This window comes from Podarcis filfolensis (genome assembly GCF_964270895.1).
Source record: "Podarcis filfolensis genome assembly, chromosome: 3".
Lineage (NCBI taxonomy): Eukaryota > Metazoa > Chordata > Lepidosauria > Squamata > Lacertidae > Podarcis > Podarcis filfolensis.
In genome coordinates, this window is record NC_139606.1 from 122,195,782 (window position 1) to 122,216,366 (window position 20,585).

Genomic DNA, 20,585 nt, shown 5'->3' on the forward strand with positions numbered 1-20,585 from the left:
CAAAAGGAGAATAAAAAAGTAAAAAAAAAAACAGGTCATATATTGTAATGGTTATATGGGGTTGCTCGTGCGTAAGTTGCCGCCACTCCTGGCTAGGTTGCCTGGTTAAACCTTTTCCTGGCTGGACAGCCCTTCACTTCGTGGCTGTTCAGTCGCTAGCAGAATCCGTCAGTGGGCGTTTCTTGAACTTCTTCCAGCAAAGAAGTTCTTTGACGCCATGTCTACGCCTACTTTCCCTGCGCGGAAGTCTTCTGCGCAGGGTGGGTGTGGGTAGCGGAGGACCTGTGCTCTCCCCGCTGGTCTCCGGCGAAGAGTCCTGGAGCCCCCTCTCCGATTCCCCCATCCGCCCCCCTTTATCCCTGGTGTTAGGCTGATTTCCTTCCCCAGCTGATGAGTTCCCTCTCTCCCTGCTGGGCCCTTCTCCGGCATCGCTTGGGAGCCTTGCCTCCACTTCTGGCTCCGATGTCAGTTCCCTGACATCCACCTCCCCCCCAGGACCCCCTCCACCCCCGGCCCGACCTTTTGACCCAACTTCGTCCCTTTCCTCGGCCGACGATGCGGGGAATCCCCGGAAGGAGCTGTCGCCATCCTCTGAGGATTCAAACTCCGCTTCCCACCCGCTCCGATCTCTTCCCGCGGGGTGGCCCTCCCAGTCCGATTCTTCTTCCTCTGACGCCTCTCCTCCCTCCTCTTCAGAGGCAGGAAAACCCACAAAATCCTCTTCATCATCTGTGGTTCCAAATTGCTCCTCCCAGAATCTCGCTAGTGGTTTAGGTTTATCTGGGAACAGGCTGTGGAACTCCTCCATAAGATACCCATCATTGATAGCCTCCGCGGGGACCCACGTGTTTTCTGACTTGGGTTCTCCCTCCCAAGCTACCAAGTACTCCACCTGGCGCCCTCGCCATCTTGAATCGAGTATTTCCGTGGCTCAGTTGTGGTGTTCCCTCTCCTCTACCTGCGGGTGGGTGGTGACTTCTCCCTCTCGCCCCGGAAATTCCCGCCCCTCCCTGTACGGTGAGAGTAGGGACCTATGGAACACCGGGTGTATTTTCATGCTGTCCGGCAACTTGAGCTTGAATGCCACGGGGTTCACCTGCTGTGTTACCTCAAAAGGAGTACGCTACAACAGCAGCAAGAATACTTATTGCAAAGTATTGGAAGACACAAGATCTACCCACTTTGGAAGAATGGCAGATGAAGGTGATGGACTATATGGGATTGGCAGAAATGACTGGCAGAATCCTAGACCAGGGAGAAGAGTCGGTGGAAGAAGATTGGAAGAAATTTAAAGACTATCTACAGAAATATTGTAAAATTAATGAATGTTAGAATGGTGTTGGATTGAAATTAAGTGGTTTCCAGCTGTAATGCTTTAAGAGAATATGAAAAAAAAAGGATTATAAATAGGTAATAATATAATGGTAAGGATTTGCTGAACCAACAATTTGTGGTGGAATACAAAAAAGGGAGGTACGAGGAGGTCCGGGAAACAAGTTAAAGGAAAATAAGCAATTGAAAATTTATGTGTTTTTAATTATTTTTATTCTGTATTTTTGTTATTTATCTGTTTTTTTTCTTTTTCACTTTATTGTAATACTTTAAAAAATCTTAATAAATATCTTATTAAAAAAAAAAAAAGGTCCCAGCCGCCTTGGCCGCAACTTCTTGCACCCGCCCTTAAAAAGTAACCCTTGGGTTGACAACCACACCCGGTCTCCCACCCGTATGGTCTCCCCTTCCCGACGGTGCTTGTCTGCCTGCCTCTTGTAAATTTCCTTGGCCCGTTCCAAGTTCATCTTAAGTTGCTGGTGCAAGGCCTCCATTTCTTCCACAAACTGCTCTGCCGCAGGTACGCTCCACCCTTCCTCCCCCCTCCCCGGGAAGGCCCTGGGGTGACACCCATAATTGGCCATGAACGGGCTCATTCCCGTGGACACATGTTCAGCGTTATTGTACGCAAATTCGGCCAGCGCTAGTTTCTCTACCCAATCGTTCTGTCTCTCGCTGACGTAGCAGCGTAGGTATTGCTGGAGTATACTGTTCGCTCTTTCCGCTTGCCCGTTGGTTTCCGGGTGTCTCGCTGTCAAGAAGCCCACCTCGACCTGCAACAAGCTCATGTCCTGGGACATTGTATAGAATGTCCTGGGACATGTTCTATACAAGATCTCAAAGTAGCTGTATTACTACAAAGGAATTTCAGAAATAGACTGGAAAGAGAAGCTGCTGAATTGCAACTCATTACCAAACTTAAAACCATGGAGAGACCTGGTCTGAACAAAGACATTGGATTCTTATCTCATTATACATGACAAAGCCATTTTTCACCTTCTCACCCCTTGCTTTTTCCTGTAAGACCTATTGCAGTCGTTAAGAGTCGTCAACAGGCTCATCACAGCTATCTGCCAACCACCCATTCCCACCACCCTTCTGAGTAATACCCCTCCCCACCTTCTCACTATATAGAAGGATCTGGCAACTTCTGTTTCAGTGTATCTGAAAAAGTGTGCATGCACACGAAAGCTCATACCAAGAACTAACTTAGTTGGTCTTTAAGGTGCTACTGGAAGGGGGGGGGAAATTTTTTTTTTGTTTTGACTGGAAAACTGTATTCCATGTCTGAGGACGAACTGCAAGAACTCAGGGAGTTCATAGATCACAACTTGAAGCGGGGGTTCATCCAAGAATCCAAAGCAGTGGGGGGCAGTCCCGTGTTTTTCGTGAAGAAGAAGGACACGCCCCAACGCAGACTCATAGTTGATTATAGGATCATCAATTCCAGGACGAAGCCCACAACATTCCCCATGCCCAAGATCGACGACCTGCTCGCGACGGTGAGGAAGGGACGACTCTTCACCAAGTTGGATCTACGAGGGGCGTACAATCTCATACGCATGCGAGAGGGCGATGAGTGGAAGACGGCCATGTTTACACCTTTAGGCACCTATGAATATCGCGTAATGCCTTTTGGTCTGCAAAATGGCTCCCATACCTTCCAAGCTTTCATGCATCACGTGTTAGCGGGACTCCTCTACAAGAAGTGCGTCTGCTTCCTGGACGACATCCTGGTCTTCTCGGAATCGCAGGAGGCTCACGAGAGGGACGTCAAGGAGGTCCTGCAGAGGCTACGGGAGCACAGACTTTACGCCAAACTAGAGAAGTGCCAGTTCGACATGACGGAGGTGGATTTCCTGGGCTACAAGCTGTCCGACAAGGGACTCGCCATGGACAGCACCAAGGTCCGCGCGGTGTGGGACTGGTAGAGCCCGCGCAATCGGAAGGAGGTCCAGAAGTTCGTCGGCTTCGCCAACTTTTATCGCAAGTTCATCAAGGGGTTCGCAAAGGAGACGGCGGCCATCACGGACACCCTCAGCTCCAAGAAGAAGAAGTTCATCTGGACGGACCAGGCGGAGCAGTCCTTTCGGAGACTCAAGCGTCTCTTCGCGTCCGAAGAACAGCTGCTACATGTAAACCCCAGCAGACCAATGAGGGTTGAGACGGACGCCTCGGACAGAGCGGTGGGGGCCGTCCTGTTGCAGCAAGATCCGCAAGGGGAATGGAGGCCGTGCGCATTCTACTCCAGGAAACTCAGCAAGGCGGAACAGAACTACACCATCTGGGACAGGGAGTTGCTGGCCATTCATGCAGCTTTCAAGGCGTGGCGGCACTTCCTCGTCGGAGCCAGACACACAGTGCAAGTCCGCACGGACCATAAGAACCTGGAGTACTGGCGCACGGCGCGGTTCCTGAACCAGAGACACATCCGCTGGGCGGAGTTCTTTGCGGATTTCGATTTCCGGATAGAATACATCCCGGGAGACAACAACGTCATGGCGGATGCACTATCCAGGAAGCCGCAGTATCTCGAGGAAGCGGCACCGGTGGCGGCCAAACACATTTTCGCACCGAAAGCGTGGGCGTGCGCTTCAGCCGCCGTGGACCTGGACGCGGTGCGTCGAGCGCTGCAGACGGATTCGTTCGCACAATCCAAGATGGAGGAGGTGCGAAGAGGCACAGCGAAGGACGACGAGTTCCAGATACGAGACGGACTGCTCATCCGCAAAGGGGCTCTCTACGTACCCGGAGACGACCTCCGCGCAAAAGTCCTGCAGCAGTTACACGACGCGCCCAGCGCGGGGCACTTCGGCAAGGACAAGACGGCGGAATTAGTAACCAGAGACTTTTGGTGGCCCAAGGTGAGGGGAGAAGTCGCGGATTACGTCTCCAGGTGTGACACCTGCCAAAGGGCCAAGCCAGTACACAGGAAGCCGGCGGGTCTGCTAGAACCCCTACAGACGCCGCTCGAACCGTGGGAGAAAGTGGCCCTGGACTTTGTCACAGATCTGCCCAGTTCGCGAGGCAAAACAGCGGTACTCGTGGTCGTAGACATGTTCACCAAGATGGCGCACTTTATTCCGTGCGCGAAGGTGGCCACAGCGGAACAGACCGCCAAGCTGTTCATAGACCACGTGTTCAAAGCTCACGGCTTGCCGCGGTCCATCCTGTCCGACCGGGGTTGCCAATTCGTCTCGAGCTTCTGGCAGAAGCTGCTGGGCATCCTGAACGTCAAGATCCACTTAGCGTCGGCACGACACCCGCAGACCAACGGACAAGCGGAGAGGGTCAACGCCATCATGCAGCAGTACCTGCGATGCTATGCCAATCAACAACCCTAGACCTGGGTGGACTACCTACCGCTGGCCGAGTTTGCCTACAATGACACGAAGCACGGGTCTACAGGAGTGACACCGTTCTTCGCCAATAATGGGCGGCATCCCAGAACTTTCCCGGGGTTAGAGACGAAGGGGGAGGGGGAGCCAAGGGGAGCAGAGCACTTAGCAGCAGAGTTACAGGAGGTCCACGAGCAACTCCGAAGGCAATTGGAACTGGCGAAACACGCCTACAAAATGCAGGCAGACAAGCACAGGAGGGTCGGGGAGGACATCCAGGTGGGGGACTGGGTCTGGTTAGCAGCCCAGGCAGTGCCGGCCAGGACGCTAGCTAAGAGGAAGCTCAAACACAAGCAGCTGGGGCCTTACCAGGTAGCGGCGCAAATCAATCCAGTGGCCTTCCGGTTGACACTCCCGGAGGGTTCCAGAATGCATCCAGTCTTTCATAGGCCAGTGCTCACACCCTACAGGGCACCCCACAGGTTTCAGGCGCCAGGGAACGCGCCAGACCCACTTAACGAATCTCCGAAGAGGGAGGGGTCACGGAGGGCGACGCCACTCAATGAGGTCACGGAGATTTTGGACTCGAGGTGGGGGGAAGAGGGGGTGGAATATCTCCTAGCCAGGGAAGGTAGCCCAGCCAGCGCCAACAGATGGGTACCGTGCTATGCCGTGGAGGAGCACTACCTCAAAGACGAGTTCCATGCACTCTTCCCACACAGACCTATGCCGGCAGAGTATTTCGACGACTGGCTTTTCACACCCACACTTTCAGCCAGTACGTTCCAGGGTTTTCCATCAGCTGAAGAGACGCCGCCGGAAACAAGTTCCCCGGAGGGGTCATTCTCGGGGTTTGCCACAGACCGCTCCTATTGGTGGGACACTCAACCGGAGGTGGGGTGGCGCAGGGAGCTGCTGCGGGGACCTTTACACGCAGTCTCACCAGAGGTACCCGGGGGAGGGGAGGACATGGACGTGTTGGGGGAAGATCCTGGATTCGAGCACAACAGCAGGGAGATGGAAGCAGAAGAAATCAATGTCGACAAGCCCGTTGCGGTCTGGCCGGATCCTGCGGACCGGCTGCACACCGGGGGGGAAGAATGGTATCCCGCACTCACACCCACAGCACTGGAGCACCCGGAACCCACACCCGAAGAGGGGGAGGGGGGAAGGGGGGGCTTCGAGGGGGGGATGGATGTCAGGGAATCAGGAGCAGGAGCACTGGGGAGAGAGGAATTGGAGAGCGAAGGGGAAGAATCCGAGGGCAGCGTAGGAGAGTATGACAGTGGCCCGAGAGATTCCATGAGCTTCTCCAGCGAATCAGAAGATTCCCAGAAGGGGGCGCCGATGGTCAGGGCAAGGGGGGTCCCAGGGGGGACGCACCCGGAACAAGGATCCAGAGGGGAACCCCAAAGTAGCAGTGGGGGATCGGGACCAGTTTCCCCACCAGAGCGTAGTGGGGGGGAAGAGTCACATGTGTCAGGACCAGCGTCTCCTCCAGCGGAGAGAGGAGATGAGTCAGGGCTGACCACGCCTCCATCGGAGAGTGGGGGAATGGAGGGGAGGTCAGTTGCAGCTAGCCCCCCCGAAGGGGGAAGCAGTGACGGCAGCAGTGAAACGGTCATGAGGAAAGCTGTTGGCTGGGCGCGCGCGCCAAGTTCAAATGTGCAGGCGCGGGGGACAGCAGGAGACCCGGATGGGGAACCAGCTCCTAAAGCCCACCGGAGGGAGGGAGAAGGCTCAGGGGAATCAGCGTCAGAAGAGTCTAGAAAGGGCGAGACCCCGGCGGGCAGGCGGACCCAGAGGAGGAAAGAGCAGCGGAAAAGGTGGAGCAAGGCGAGGGTCTTAAACTGGTGTACAGGGGGAGGAGATTCAGACGGAGCATCAGCGGTCTGACAGTTGAGACGTAGAGCTGCGCGCTGCGGCTCTGGAAGTGAAAATGAACTTCAATAAAGACTTTTGTACTTAACAACGAAGCAGCGTTGGTCCTTTGTGAGCTGGGACCTTGGGCAGCTCTGACACCCGCGATCCGAGACAACCCTCGAGGGAGCCCATGCAGCCTGAAGATGTGATCTACAAACAACCTGGCTGTTTCCTCTGCCGTTACCGCATGCGAGCAAGCGATGAAATGGCACATTTTTGTTAGCAGGTCGACTACTACCATGACTGCTGTCTTCCCCCTTGACTTGGGCAAATCTGTCATAAAATCTATGGATACCACCTCCCAGGTCTTCCCGGCGTGGGTAAGGGTTCCAGTAACCCTGCAGGGGCCGCCCTCTCCCCCTTTGCCCTCTGGCAGCGGTCGCACCCCCGCACATATTCCCGTACATTCCCTCACCCTTGGCCACCAGAACTGCCTGGTGACAAGCAACATGGTTTTGTGTTGACCAAAATGCCCCGCTGTTGGGTTGTCGTGGAGTTGTTTGAGTACCCTTCCCCTCAAGGTCTCCCCCGGTACGTACAGCTCTCCCTTGTAGTACAGTAGCCCTTCCTTTTCCTCAAACCCTCCATGGTTTTCCCTTCCGTCCCGGAGTTCCCTGATTTTTGTTTGAGCGAATTTGTCGTTTCTAGTAAGCCCGGCTAGTTCTCGTTTCCCAACCAACACTCCCCCACACACCCATCGGTTCTCGGGGAACACGTGTCTGACTTCTGGCGGTCCCTCTCCTTCCATGTACTCCGGCTTCCGGGAGAGAGCATCTGCTCTTACGTTTTCCTCTCCCGGCACGTACCGGATCTCGAAGAAAAACTTGGAGAACTCCTGTGCCCATCGAACCAGTCTCTGGTTGAGTACTCGCACAGTCCTCCAGTATTCCAAGTTCTTGTGATCCGTACAAACCTGGATCTTGTGCTGCGCCCCTATTAGCTGATGTCTCCATCGTTGAAATGCTGCATAAATTGCAAGCAGTTTGCGGTCGTACACCGTGTAGTTTTGCTCCGACTTGCTCAGCTTCCTCGAGAAAAAGGCGCACGGCCTCCAGCTCTGCTGGTCCCCCTGCTGCAACAGTACCGCTCCGATGGCCCGGTCTGACGCGTCGGTCTCCAGCTTCATTGGCTTCTGCAGATCCACGTGCAGGAGCTGCTCTTCCGAAGCGAACGCCTTCTTCACCCTTTCAAAGGATTGCTGGGCACTTTCTGTTCTTTTTGCTATGAGACAATCTGTGATGGGCGCTGTCAAGTGGGCGAAGTTCTTGATGAACTTCCGGTAGAAGTTGCTGAACCCTAGGAACCTCTGCACGTCCTTCCGGGTTTTGGGGGTCTTCCATTCCAGCACTGCCTGCACCTTGCTGGGGTCCATAGCTAGGCCCTTGTCTGACAACTTGTACCCCAGAAACTCGACTGGCGTGAAATTGGCATTTTTCCAGCTTGACCCACAACTGGTGCTTCTGCAGTCTCTTTAGCACTTCCCTGACGTCTCTGACATGTTGTTTCTCATTGTCCGAATAGATTAAGACGTCGTCCAAAAAGGCTACGCAGTTCTTGTACAGCAGGGGCCCCAACACGTGGTGCATGAAAGCTTGAAAACGGGCGGAGCCCGACTGAAATCCAAATGGCATAACTAAGTACTCAAAGGCCCCCAGGGGGGTGAACATGGTGGTTTTCCATTCGTCCCCCTCCCTCATCCTAATCAAATTGTACGCTCCCCTGAGGTCCAGCTTGGTAAAAAATTTCCCCTGCCAGTGTGGGGGTCCTGCCAGTGTGGCTACGTGAAAGGCAATGGTCTCTGTGTGCCTGGAAACCCTCATTCTCATTGGTGAGGTCTGGTGCGTCACTTCCCCTCCCAGAAGTTCTCTGCCATCGATGGTGGTCACTTGCAAGGGAAAATCCAGGGGCAGCAGGTGGAGTTGGTGCTCCAGAGCGAAGTTCTTGCTGAAGAAATTGCAGGAGCTGCCTGAATCTAGCAGCCCCTTCACCTTAACTGGGTGCCCATTCGGGAGTTCTAGCACCACTTCTATGGCTATAACTGCCTTGGGGGGGTCTGGCTGGGGCACTTCTATTGGTTGCTGGCCTGGCTGCTGTGCCCGCTGATTGGCAGCCAAGCATTGGCGTTTCCCTGCGCCTGCCCCTTTTCCCCCTCCTCCTCACAGCCAGCATCTCCCACCATCCCTTGCCATGCCTTTCTTTGAGGGCAGACCCTGGCAAAATGTCCTGGCCGTTGGCAGAGGAAACACTTCTTGGTGGTTTTCCAATCCTTTCCCTCCCTCTTGTGACCTTCACTGGAGTTTGAAACCTCGCGCGCGCGCGCGCCATCTATTTCCATTGGCTCAGCCGGCTGGGAAGGCTGCCTCGGCATTTCAGGAATGCGGTAGTCATGGCAACGTTCCCCTCTCCCTTCGCGCTTCTCCTGAGCCCGCGCTTCCTGTCTTACTCCTATTGCAAGCACAGCCTTGGTCAGCTGATCCATCGACTGCGGGCGGGGCGCGCGGGAAAGCTCGTCCTTCACCGTTGGGGACAACCCCTCCTCAAACAACATTTGAATGGGTTCAGAGTCCAGATCCCACCCGAGCCGGTGGATCAGCATCGCAAAACGCGACCAGTGGTCTCTAACTGATTGGCTCCCCTGCTTGCACCCCATCAATTCCCGTCGAGTCACATTTTGCTCTACTTCACTGGAATACATTGCATCCATCGCTCCAAAAAATTTCCTAAGGTCCTTCAAGGCAGCATTTTGCGTCGCCATTAGGGGCCTGATCCATTCCCGGGCCCCATCCTGTAGATGCCCGACAATATAGGCTACCCTTTCCCCATCATCAGCAAAGTCATTATGCTGCAGTTCCAAAGCGTACTCTATTTCCGTTCGGAACGCGTTATAGTCCTGGGGCTTCCCCCCAAACTTGTGCACCAGTCCCGGTACCTTCCTTGCGACAGGGGTGTGTCTGACCTGTGCATCCTGATTCCGCCTTTCGTCTAACCGCGCCGTCAGCAGAGCCACATGCTGTTCCAAATCTTGGTTCCTCTCCACCAGATTTTGCACTCCTGCTGCTGGCTCCGTGGCGCCGGCTCCTCCGGTTTGGCTCATGGTGCTGCCTGCCTGTCGCTGTGCACAAGCAACGTCAGGGACTGACGGATTGCTGTAATGGTTATATGGGGTTGCTCGTGCGTAAGTTGCCGCCACTCCTGGCTAGGTTGCCTGGTTAAACCTTTTCCTGGCTGGACAGCCCTTCACTTCGTGGCTGTTTCAGTCGCTAGCAGAATCCGTCAGGGGGCGTTTCTTGAACTTCTTCCAGCAAAGAAGTTCTTTGACGCCAAGTCTACGCCTACTTTCCCTGCGCGGAAGTCTTCTGCGCAGGGAGGGCGTGGGTAGCGGAGGACCTGTGCTCTCCCCGCTTGTCTCCGGCGAAGAGTCCTGGAGCCCCCTCTCCGATTCCCCCATCCGCCCCCCTTTATCCCTGGTGTTAGGCTGATTTCCTTCCCCAGCTGATGAGTTCCCTCTCTCCCTGCTGGGCCCTTCTCCGGCATCGCTTGGGAGCCTTGCCTCCACTTCTGGCTCCGATGTCAGTTCCCTGACATATAGGTATTTTTTTTTTAAGTAGATAAGTACTCACAATACATAGCCATTTCCCATCTATATTTACATTCAATTGTATAATTTCGTCTTGTCCTTATCTACCTTAAAGAAATTGTTTCTTTTGAAAGAAAAAAGAAAAAAAAAGAAAAGAAAAAAACGACTTCCACCGTTTACCTCACGCATTTTTAATAATCCGTTCTTCAGAGCCTCTGTTCTTCATATGTTCCCTTTGGGTTTCCTTAATGTCTCACTTTGTATCTTTTGTTATATTACGCACAAGATTATTCTAAACACAACCAGATTTTTGTAGTTGAGCCCTGATTTTGTAAATAATCATTTAAACACTCCCATTGCTTCATAACCATAGTTTTGGATTTTCTCCTTATTATATCTGTCAATTTTGCTAATTCCAGGTACTCGCAAAGTTTCCCCAACCATTCTCTTTCCTCTTTCCAGTTACTAGCAATCAAAATTCTTGCCGCTGTTGTCGCGTATAGAAATAAGTTAATTTTCTCTTTGGGGATATCTTTATCTAAGATTCCTAATAAATATGCCTCTGCCTTTTTTTTATGTGATGTCCTTATCAATTTTTTTATTTCGTCATGGATCATGTCCCAAAAGATTTTAATCTTTGGGCATGTCCACCACATGTGATATAATGTACCTTTTGTTCTGTTACATTTCCAACATTTGTCGTTGTTCCTTTTATTTATTTTTGACAATCTGTCAGGGGTTAGGTACCATCTGTGGTGCATTTTTCTGAAATTCTCCCTTAATAAATCACAAGCAGTAAAATTTACATTTTCCTCCCGAAAAGTTTTCCATCTTTCCAGATCTATCTCATATCCCAAATCGTGCTCCCATTTTAACATGTTTTCCCCTTTCGTCTCTTGTTCTAGGGTGGTTTTCATTAATAGTCTATACATTTTTGCAAGTATTTTTTTGATCGCTCTGTAGTATTTCCTTTTCTAATTTTGAGGTTTTATTTTCAAATCCCCCCCCCTTTTTATGTCTTTTTCATAAGTTGCTTTTAATTGATAATATTGTAACCAATTTATTCTAAATGTTTGTAATTGTTTGTAAGTTTTTAATTTAATATTTCCATCGGCTTCCTCTAATATTTCCTTATATGTTGGCCAAGTCTCTTTTACATTACTCTTTAATGTTGTAGTTGCTTTCACTGGCGAAACCCATTGGGGAGTTTTCTCAATAATTTTTCCTTTTGTTCTTTCCCAGACATCCAATAGAGCCTTTCTTACTATGTGGTTTGTAAATTTTTTGTGTTGTTCTTTTTTATCATAGAATAAGTAGCCGCGTGTCAGGGAACTGTCATCTGAGACGAAGGAGGTGAAAGGGCTCATGGAGGGTGAGAGAGACCACTCAGCGGAGGAGGGGACCAGCAGGGGGAGAAGTGGAGTTACAAGGGAAAGTGAGTCGGAGGGAGGGCTCAGAGATACTTCAAGCGAGAACAGTGGAGAGGTTTCAGGACCTCCCGTAGGAACACCCACTCCTCGGCGGAAACTGTCACGCCGAGAGTCCAGAAGACGCGTTTCCGTTAAGGAGCTTTTATGCTGGAAGAAGTTCCGTAAACGCCCACTGTCCGATTCAACGAGCGATTGATGGAGCCATGCTTAAGGAGCTCCATCACAGACAGAGGTTTGGGAACTTAGCCAAACTCTGAGGGATCAGGATTTTACGCACAAGCAGCTCACCATCCCATCACACCGCGCCATCCATATATTTTGTCCCAGCCCTCTAACGTTAGGACTTCATTATCTTTTAATAATATCCATTTTTTTATCCAGCACCAACACGCTGCCTCAAAATACTTCCTTAAATCTATGATTCTATGAATATTACATAGAATCATAGAATTGTAGAGGTCTAATGGTCTTAGTGGACCACAAGCTGAACATGAGTCAACCGTCTGATGGCATCCAGCATGGAATGTGTGCCTCCGTTTTTCAGCATTTTTAGTAGTCTAGCAGTCTCTGCTCTTTTTGCCTTCCCTGGGAGGAAGGTGGAGTGGATGTCTGAAACTCAATGTCAAACTGAAACTCAATCCAGTTAAGATTCAGGCAGTTAGTGTATACAAATTAAAATTGATGATGATGATGATGACAAAAGTTTTCTTAAATGCTTTCTTTAATTCAGTATATATCATTTCCCAGAACGCTTTTACCACTCCACAGGACCACCACATATGATAAAAGGTACCTTCTTTCCTTTTACAGTTCCAGCACAAATTTGAGCTGGTTCTATACATTTGTGCAATTTTACTCAGTGTTAGGTACCAACAGTACATCATTTTCATATAGGTTTCTTTCATAGAATCATAGAATCATAGAGTTGGAAGAGACCACAAGGGCCAGTTAGTGGGTGGTGCCCTAGACCAGATGGCTGGGAGATGGCCAGCTCTTAAAAAATTTAAATTGGTTTTACATAAAGTTATACACAATAACTGTAACCTTTCCGAAACATAAACAGTAACAAGGTTCTTTCAGACCTTCCCCCACATGGGTTCCAGTTCTAAAGATGTTCTCTTTTCCCTTTTCCCCGCATCTTTTACCATTATCCATCTATTATGTAACCATAGTAACCAAAGTTCAGTTCACATTACAAGTGTCCTTGTATCCCTGCCCATGATTTTAACTGTCTACAGTGGTCTTTCAAGCATACAGTAAAATTATTCCAGTCTTTTAAAAATACTTGTTCTTCCTGGTTTCTGATCTTTCCCCTTAGTCTCGCCATTTCTGCGCATTCCATCAGTTTGGTCTGCCGCTCTTCTTTAGTCGGTACTTCACCTTCTTTCCATCTCTGGGCCAAAAACATTCTGCCGTCGTTGCGTACATAAACAGTCTCTTATTTTCTTTGGTAATGCATCACATATTATAACAGAAAAGCCTCTGGTTTTCTGACAAAGGGTGAGGGGAGAGACTCCATCAGGCAAGGCCTCCTTCCACCTGCCTTGCCCAACCCTCTGCTTCTCAATGTGTATTGTATTGTTTTGTGTACTGTGGCTTGCCGTTATAGTTTAGATATTATTGTAACCGTTGAGTGGATTTCGTTTAACTTTTATATGTTATCATTATGTTATACTATTCTAAGTAATAGTTGAACGTTGCTATTTTGATGTAGGCTGCCAATTTTAAAGTTATGTATTATTATCACATTTTTCCATTGCATTAGATTGTTAGAAGATGTACATCTTCTGTTTCTTCAGGTTGTAAACCGCCTGGAGTATTGTAAGATAGAAAGACAGTATACAAATTAAAATTGATCATGTTGATGATGACAAAGGTTTTCTTAAACGCTTTCTTCAACTCAGTATATATCATTTCCCAAAACGCTTTTACCACTCCACAGGACCACCACATATGATAAAAGGTTCTATACATTTGAGCTGGTTCTATACATTTTTGCAGGGTTACGTACCAACAGTACATCATTTTCATATAGTTTTCTTTCAACAAACAGCAAGCCGTAAACTTCAAATCCTCATTCCATGACTTTTCCCATGATAAAAATTGTATATTATAACCAAAGTCTCTTGCCCATCACTGATCTAACTTCATCATTTTTAGTATACCATTCTAGGGAGATCTCCTGCTCTTGATGGGGTTACACTTCCTCTGAAGGAGCAGCTTCATAGCTTGGGGGTCCTCCTGGATCCTTTGCTGTCACTCAAGACTCAGGTGGCCTCCGTGGCCCAGAGTGCCTTCCATCAGCTTCGGCTGGTGGCCCAACTACGCCTCTGTCTGGACAGGGATCACCTAACTACTGCTGTTTATGCTCTGGCAACCTCAAGGTTAGCTTACTGCAATGCGTTACACGTTGGGCTGCCTCTGAAGACGGTTCGGAAACTGCAGCTGGTGCAGAATTCAGCGGCCAGGTTGCTCACCGGAGCAAGACAGTTTGAGTATATTGCACCAATCCTGGTCTGGCTGCCAATTCAGTGTGCTGGTTTTGACCTATTAAGCCTTAAACAGCTCAGGACCGCAATTCCTCAAGGACCGCCTCTCTCCATATGAACCTCCCCAGACCCTGAGATCATCTTCTGAGGCCCTTCTTCGTGTCCCTCCTCTTTGAGAGGTCCGGAGGGTGGCAGGAACGGGGCCTTCACTGCAGTGGCTCCCCATGTGAAGAATTCTCTCCCCAGGGAGGTTCCCCCAAGCGCCTTCGATATACACCTTTAGGCGCTGGGCAAAAATGTTCCTTTTTAACCAGGCCTTTGATTTGATTGGCATCTTATGCCCTTTTAAAATGTGTTTGGGGGGTGGGTTTATCAGGTGGTTGTTGTTTTTATTTTGAATATTCTGCAGTTTTATATCCTGTTTTTATTTTGTGAATTGCCCTGAAAGCCTGTGGGCATAGGGCGGTATATAAATTTAATAAATAAGTCGAATGTCTCCTCCCAGGATTCTTTCCCCCTCTGGATAAACAGCTCCTGCTGAAGTTGGAGAGGGGTAGCGAGAGCGGCAGTAGCAGACCCAGCACCCCCCTCTTGCGCCCCAGAGGCGCTTGCTCTAAAGGGGAAGGGGAGGCAGCCCCCCTTTTCCTGCTCACACCAACATGTGGACCTTCCCTTCCTCTGTTTGGTGAGGCAAGGACCCCTGGACGGTCAGGTCCCGGCAAAGGCGAGTGGGGTGCAGAGCCCATCTCGCTTCAGGCTGAGGGAGCCGGCAGTGTTGGTCTGCAGACAGCTTTAGGCGGCAGGACTGAACCGCTTCTGGTGCAACGGGACACCGTGACAACTGCCAGAGCGCACAGAAACACCACAGTGGTACCTATTTCTCTACTTGCGCTGGTGTGCTTTTGAACTGCTAGGTTGGCAGGAGCTGGGACAGAGGAAGGGGAGCTCAGTCATGGGGGTTGGAAGCACAGACCTTCCGCTGGGCAGCCCAAGTCTCAGGGGCTTATAGACCACAGAACCCCCTGCGCCCCAAGACCTCTCCATAGTTGTCAACCTTCCCGTTTTTTGCGGGAAGTTCCCTTATTCCAGCCCCGTTTCCGGCTGCTATCCTGGATAGATAACCTATAGACTGTCCCCGGGACAGGGGAGGCTGCTGATCCCTTATTTTCAAATCTGAAAGTTGACAGCTATGGCAGGATCCTGGGCCGGATGGGTCCCCTTTGGCGCGATGCACCTGCCCCAGGGCTCTTCCTGCATGGAGCCTCCAGGGCCAGAGCCAGTCTACCTTGGCGGGCCAAAGGCGCTCTCCTCCTGCTTGGGGCGCCTGGGTGCCACTGTGGGCACAGGATCCTGGGCCGGATGGGTCCCTTTGGCGCGATGCACCTTCCTCAGGGCTCTTCCTGCATGGAGCCTCCAGGGCCAGAGCCAGTCTACCTTTGAGGGCAAAAGGCGCTCTCCTCCTGCTTGGGGATGCCTGGGTGCCACTGTGGGCGCAGGATCCTGGGTCGGATGGGTCCCCTTTGGTGCAATGCAGCTGCCTCAGAGCTCTCCCTGGTTTCTGAGGAGTCCTGCATGGAGCCTCCATGGACAGAGCCAGTCTACCTTAGAGGGCAAAAGGCGCTCTCCTCCTGCTTGGGGATGCCTGGGTGCCACTGTGGGCGCAGGATCCTTGGCCGGATGGGTCCCCTTTGGCGCGATGCACCTTCCTCAGAGCTCTTCCTGCATGGAGCCTCCAGGGCCAGAGCCAGTCTACCTTAGAGGGCAAAAGGCGCTCTCCTCCTGCTTGGGGGCGCCTGGGTGCCACTGTGGGCGCAGGATCCTGGGCCGGATGGGTCCCTTTGGCGCGATGCACCTTCCTCAGAGCTCTCCCTGGTTTCTGAGGAGTCCTGCATGGAGCCTCCAGGGCCAGAGCCAGTCTACCTTAGAGGGCAAAAGGCGCTCTCCTCCTGCTTGGGGGTGCCTGGGTGCCACTGTGGGCGCAGGATCCTGGGCCGGATGGGTCCCTTTGGCATGATGCAGCTGCCTCGGAGCTCTTCCTGGTTTCTGAGGAGTCCTGCATGGAGCCTCCATGGACAGAGCCAGTCTACCTTAGAGGGCAAAAGGCGCTCTCCTCCTGCTTGGGGGTGCCTGGGTGCCACTGTGGGCGCAGGATCCTGGGCCGGATGGGTTCCTTTGGCATGATGCACCTTCCTCAGAGCTCTTCCTGCATGGAGCCTCCAGGGCCAGAGCCAGTCTACCTTAGAGGGCAAAAGGCGCTCTCCTCCTGCTTGGGGGTGCCTGGGTGCCACTGTGGGCGCAGGATCCTGGGCCGGATGGGTCCCTTTGGCGCGATGCACCTTCCTCAGAGCTCTTCCTGCATGGAGCCTCCAGGGGCAGAGCCAGTCTACCTTAGAGGGCAAAAGGCGCTCTCCTCCTGCTTGGGGATGCCTGGGTGCCACTGTGGGCGCAGGATCCTGGGCCGGATGGGTCCCTTTGGCGCGATGCACCTTCCTCAGAGCTCTTCCTGCATGGAGCCTCCAGGGCCAGAGCCAGTCTACCTTAGAGGGCAAAAGGCGCTCTCCTCCTGCTTGGGGGCGCCTGGGTGCCACTGTGGGCGCAGGATCCTGGGCCGGATGGGTCCCTTTGGCGCGATGCACCTTCCTCAGGGCTCTTCCTGCATGGAGCCTCCAGGGCCAGAGCCAGTCTACCTTAGAGGGCAAAAGGCGCTCTCCTCCTGCTTGGGGATGCCTGGGTGCCACTGTGGGCGCAGGATCCTGGGCCGGATGGGTCCCTTTGGCATGATGCAGCTGCCTCAGAGCTCTCCCTGGTTTCTGAGGAGTCCTGCATGGAGCCTCCAGGGGCAGAGCCAGTCTACCTTAGAGGGCAAAAGGCGCTCTCCTCCTGCTTGGGGGTGCCTGGGTGCCACTGTGGGCGCAGGATCCTGGGCCGGATGGGTCCCTTTGGCGCGATGCACCTTCCTCAGAGCTCTTCCTGCATGGAGCCTCCAGGGCCAGAGCCAGTCTACCTTAGAGGGCAAAAGGCGCTCTCCTCCTGCTTGGGGGCGCCTGGGTGCCACTGTGGGCGCAGGATCCTGGGCCGGATGGGTCCCTTTGGCGCGATGCACCTTCCTCAGAGCTCTTCCTGCATGGAGCCTCCAGGGCCAGAGCCAGTCTAACTTAGAGGGCAAAAGGCGCTCTCTTCCTGCATGGAGCCTCCAGGGGCAGAGCCAGTCTACCTTAGAGGGCAAAAGGCGCTCTCCTCCTGCTTGGGGATGCCTGGGTGCCACTGTGGGCGCAGGATCCTGGGCCGGATGGGTCCCTTTGGCGCGATGCACCTTCCTCAGAGCTCTTCCTGCATGGAGCCTCCAGGGCCAGAGCCAGTCTACCTTAGAGGGCAAAAGGCGCTCTCCTCCTGCTTGGGGGCGCCTGGGTGCCACTGTGGGCGCAGGATCCTGGGCCGGATGGGTCCCTTTGGCGCGATGCACCTTCCTCAGGGCTCTTCCTGCATGGAGCCTCCAGGGCCAGAGCCAGTCTACCTTAGAGGGCAAAAGGCGCTCTCCTCCTGCTTGGGGATGCCTGGGTGCCACTGTGGGCGCAGGATCCTGGGCCGGATGGGTCCCTTTGGCATGATGCAGCTGCCTCAGAGCTCTCCCTGGTTTCTGAGGAGTCCTGCATGGAGCCTCCAGGGGCAGAGCCAGTCTACCTTAGAGGGCAAAAGGCGCTCTCCTCCTGCTTGGGGGTGCCTGGGTGCCACTGTGGGCGCAGGATCCTGGGCCGGATGGGTCCCTTTGGCGCGATGCACCTTCCTCAGAGCTCTTCCTGCATGGAGCCTCCAGGGGCAGAGCCAGTCTACCTTAGAGGGCAAAAGGCGCTCTCCTCCTGCTTGGGGATGCCTGGGTGCCACTGTGGGCGCAGGATCCTGGGCCGGATGGGTCCCTTTGGCGCGATGCACCTTCCTCAGAGCTCTTCCTGCATGGAGCCTCCAGGGCCAGAGCCAGTCTACCTTAGAGGGCAAAAGGCGCTCTCCTCCTGCTTGGGGGCGCCTGGGTGCCACTGTGGGCGCAGGATCCTGGGCCGGATGGGTCCCTTTGGCGCGATGCACCTTCCTCAGGGCTCTTCCTGCATGGAGCCTCCAGGGCCAGAGCCAGTCTACCTTAGATGGCAAAAGGCGCTCTCCTCCTGCATGGAGCCTCCAGGGCCAGAGCCAGTCTACCTTAGAGGGCAAAAGGCGCTCTCCTCCTGCTTGGGGGTGCCTGGGTGCCACTGTGGGCGCAGGATCCTGGGCCGGATGGGTCCCTTTGGCGCGATGCACCTTCCTCAGAGCTCTTCCTGCATGGAGCCTCCAGGGCCAGAGCCAGTCTACCTTAGAGGGCAAAAGGCGCTCTCCTCCTGCTTGGGGGCGCCTGGGTGCCACTGTGGGCGCAGGATCCTGGGCCGGATGGGTCCCTTTGGCGCGATGCACCTTCCTCAGGGCTCTTCCTGCATGGAGCCTCCAGGGCCAGAGCCAGTCTACCTTAGATGGCAAAAGGCGCTCTCCTCCTGCATGGAGCCTCCAGGGCCAGAGCCAGTCTACCTTAGAGGGCAAAAGGCGCTCTCCTCCTGCTTGGGGGTGCCTGGGTGCCACTGTGGGCGCAGGATCCTGGGCCGGATGGGTCCCTTTGGCGCGATGCACCTTCCTCAGAGCTCTTCCTGCATGGAGCCTCCAGGGCCAGAGCCAGTCTACCTTAGATGGCAAAAGGCGCTCTCCTCCTGCATGGAGCCTCCAGGGCCAGAGCCAGTCTACCTTAGATGGCAAAAGGCGCTCTCCTCCTGCATGGAGCCTCCAGGGGCAGAGCCAGTCTACCTTAGAGGGCAAAAGGCGCTCTCCTCCTGCTTGGGGGTGCCTGGGTGCCACTGTGGGCGCAGGATCCTGGGCCGGATGGGTCCCTTTGGCATGATGCACCTTCCTCGGAGCTCTCCCTGGTTTCTGAGGAGTCCTGCATGGAGCCTCCATGGACAGAGCCAGTCTACCTTAGCGGGCAAAAGGCGCTCTCCTCCTGCTTGGGGATGCCTGGGTGCCACTGTGGGCGCAGGATCCTGGGCCGGATGGGTCCCTTTGGCGCGATGCACCTTCCTCAGAGCTCTTCCTGCATGGAGCCTCCAGGGGCAGAGCCAGTCTACCTTAGAGGGCAAAAGGCGCTCTCCTCCTGCTTGGGGGTGCCTGGGTGCCACTGTGGGCGCAGGATCCTGGGCCGGATGGGTCCCTTTGGCATGATGCAGCTGCCTCAGAGCTCTTCCTGCATGGAGCCTCCAGGGGCAGAGCCAGTCTACCTTAGAGGGCAAAAGGCGCTCTCCTCCTGCTTGGGGGCGCCTGGGTGCCACTGTGGGCGCAGGATCCTGGGCCGGATGGGTCCCTTTGGCGCGATGCACCTTCCTCAGAGCTCTTCCTGCATGGAGCCTCCAGGGCCAGAGCCAGTCTACCTTAGAGGGCAAAAGGCGCTCTCTTCCTGCATGGAGCCTCCAGGGGCAGAGCCAGTCTACCTTAGAGGGCAAAAGGCGCTCTCCTCCTGCATGGAGCCTCCAGGGCCAGAGCCAGTCTACCTTAGAGGGCAAAAGGCGCTCTCCTCCTGCTTGGGGGTGCCTGGGTGCCACTGTGGGCGCAGGATCCTGGGCCGGATGGGTCCCTTTGGCATGATGCACCTTCCTCGGAGCTCTTCCTGCATGGAGCCTCCAGGGCCAGAGCCAGTCTACCTTAGAGGGCCAAAGGCGCTCTCCTCCTGCTTGGGGGTGCCTGGGTGCCACTGTGGGCGCAGGATCCTGGGCCGGATGGGTCCCTTTGGCATGATGCACCTTCCTCGGAGCTCTCCCTGGTTTCTGAGGAGTCCTGCATGGAGCCTCCATGGACAGAGCCAGTCTACCTTAGAGGGCAAAAGGCGCTCTCCTCCTGCTTGGGGGCGCCTGGGTGCCACTGTGGGCGCAGGATCCTGGGCCGGATGGGTCCCTTTGGCGCGATGCACCTTCCTCAGAGCTCTTCCTGCATGGAGCCTCCAGGGGCAGAGCCAGTCTACCTTAGAGGGCAAAAGGCGCTCTCCTCCTGCATGGAGCCTCCAGGGCCAGAGCCAGTCTACCTTAGATGGCAAAAGGCGCTCTCCTCCTGCATGGAGCCTCCAGGGGCAGAGCCAGTCTACCTTAGAGGGCAAAAGGCGCTCTCCTCCTGCTTGGGGCGCCTGGGTGCCACTGTGGGCGCAGGATCCTGGGCTGGATGAGTCCCTTTGGCGCGATGCACCTTCCTCAGAGCTCTTCCTGCATGGAGCCTCCAGGGCCAGAGCCAGTCTACCTTAGAGGGCCAAAGGCGCTCTCCTCCTGCATGCAGCCTCCCACTGCTCTCCCAGATTGTTAGACATCCCGTCGACTGTCCCCGGGACAGGGGAGGCTGCTGGTCCCTTGACAGCTCTGGCCCTGCCTGCCTTGAGCCCTGGCCCCAGAGGCCAGAAAGTGCCAGCCCTCCAGGCCCCCCCGCCCTGCCTTCTGCCCTGCCC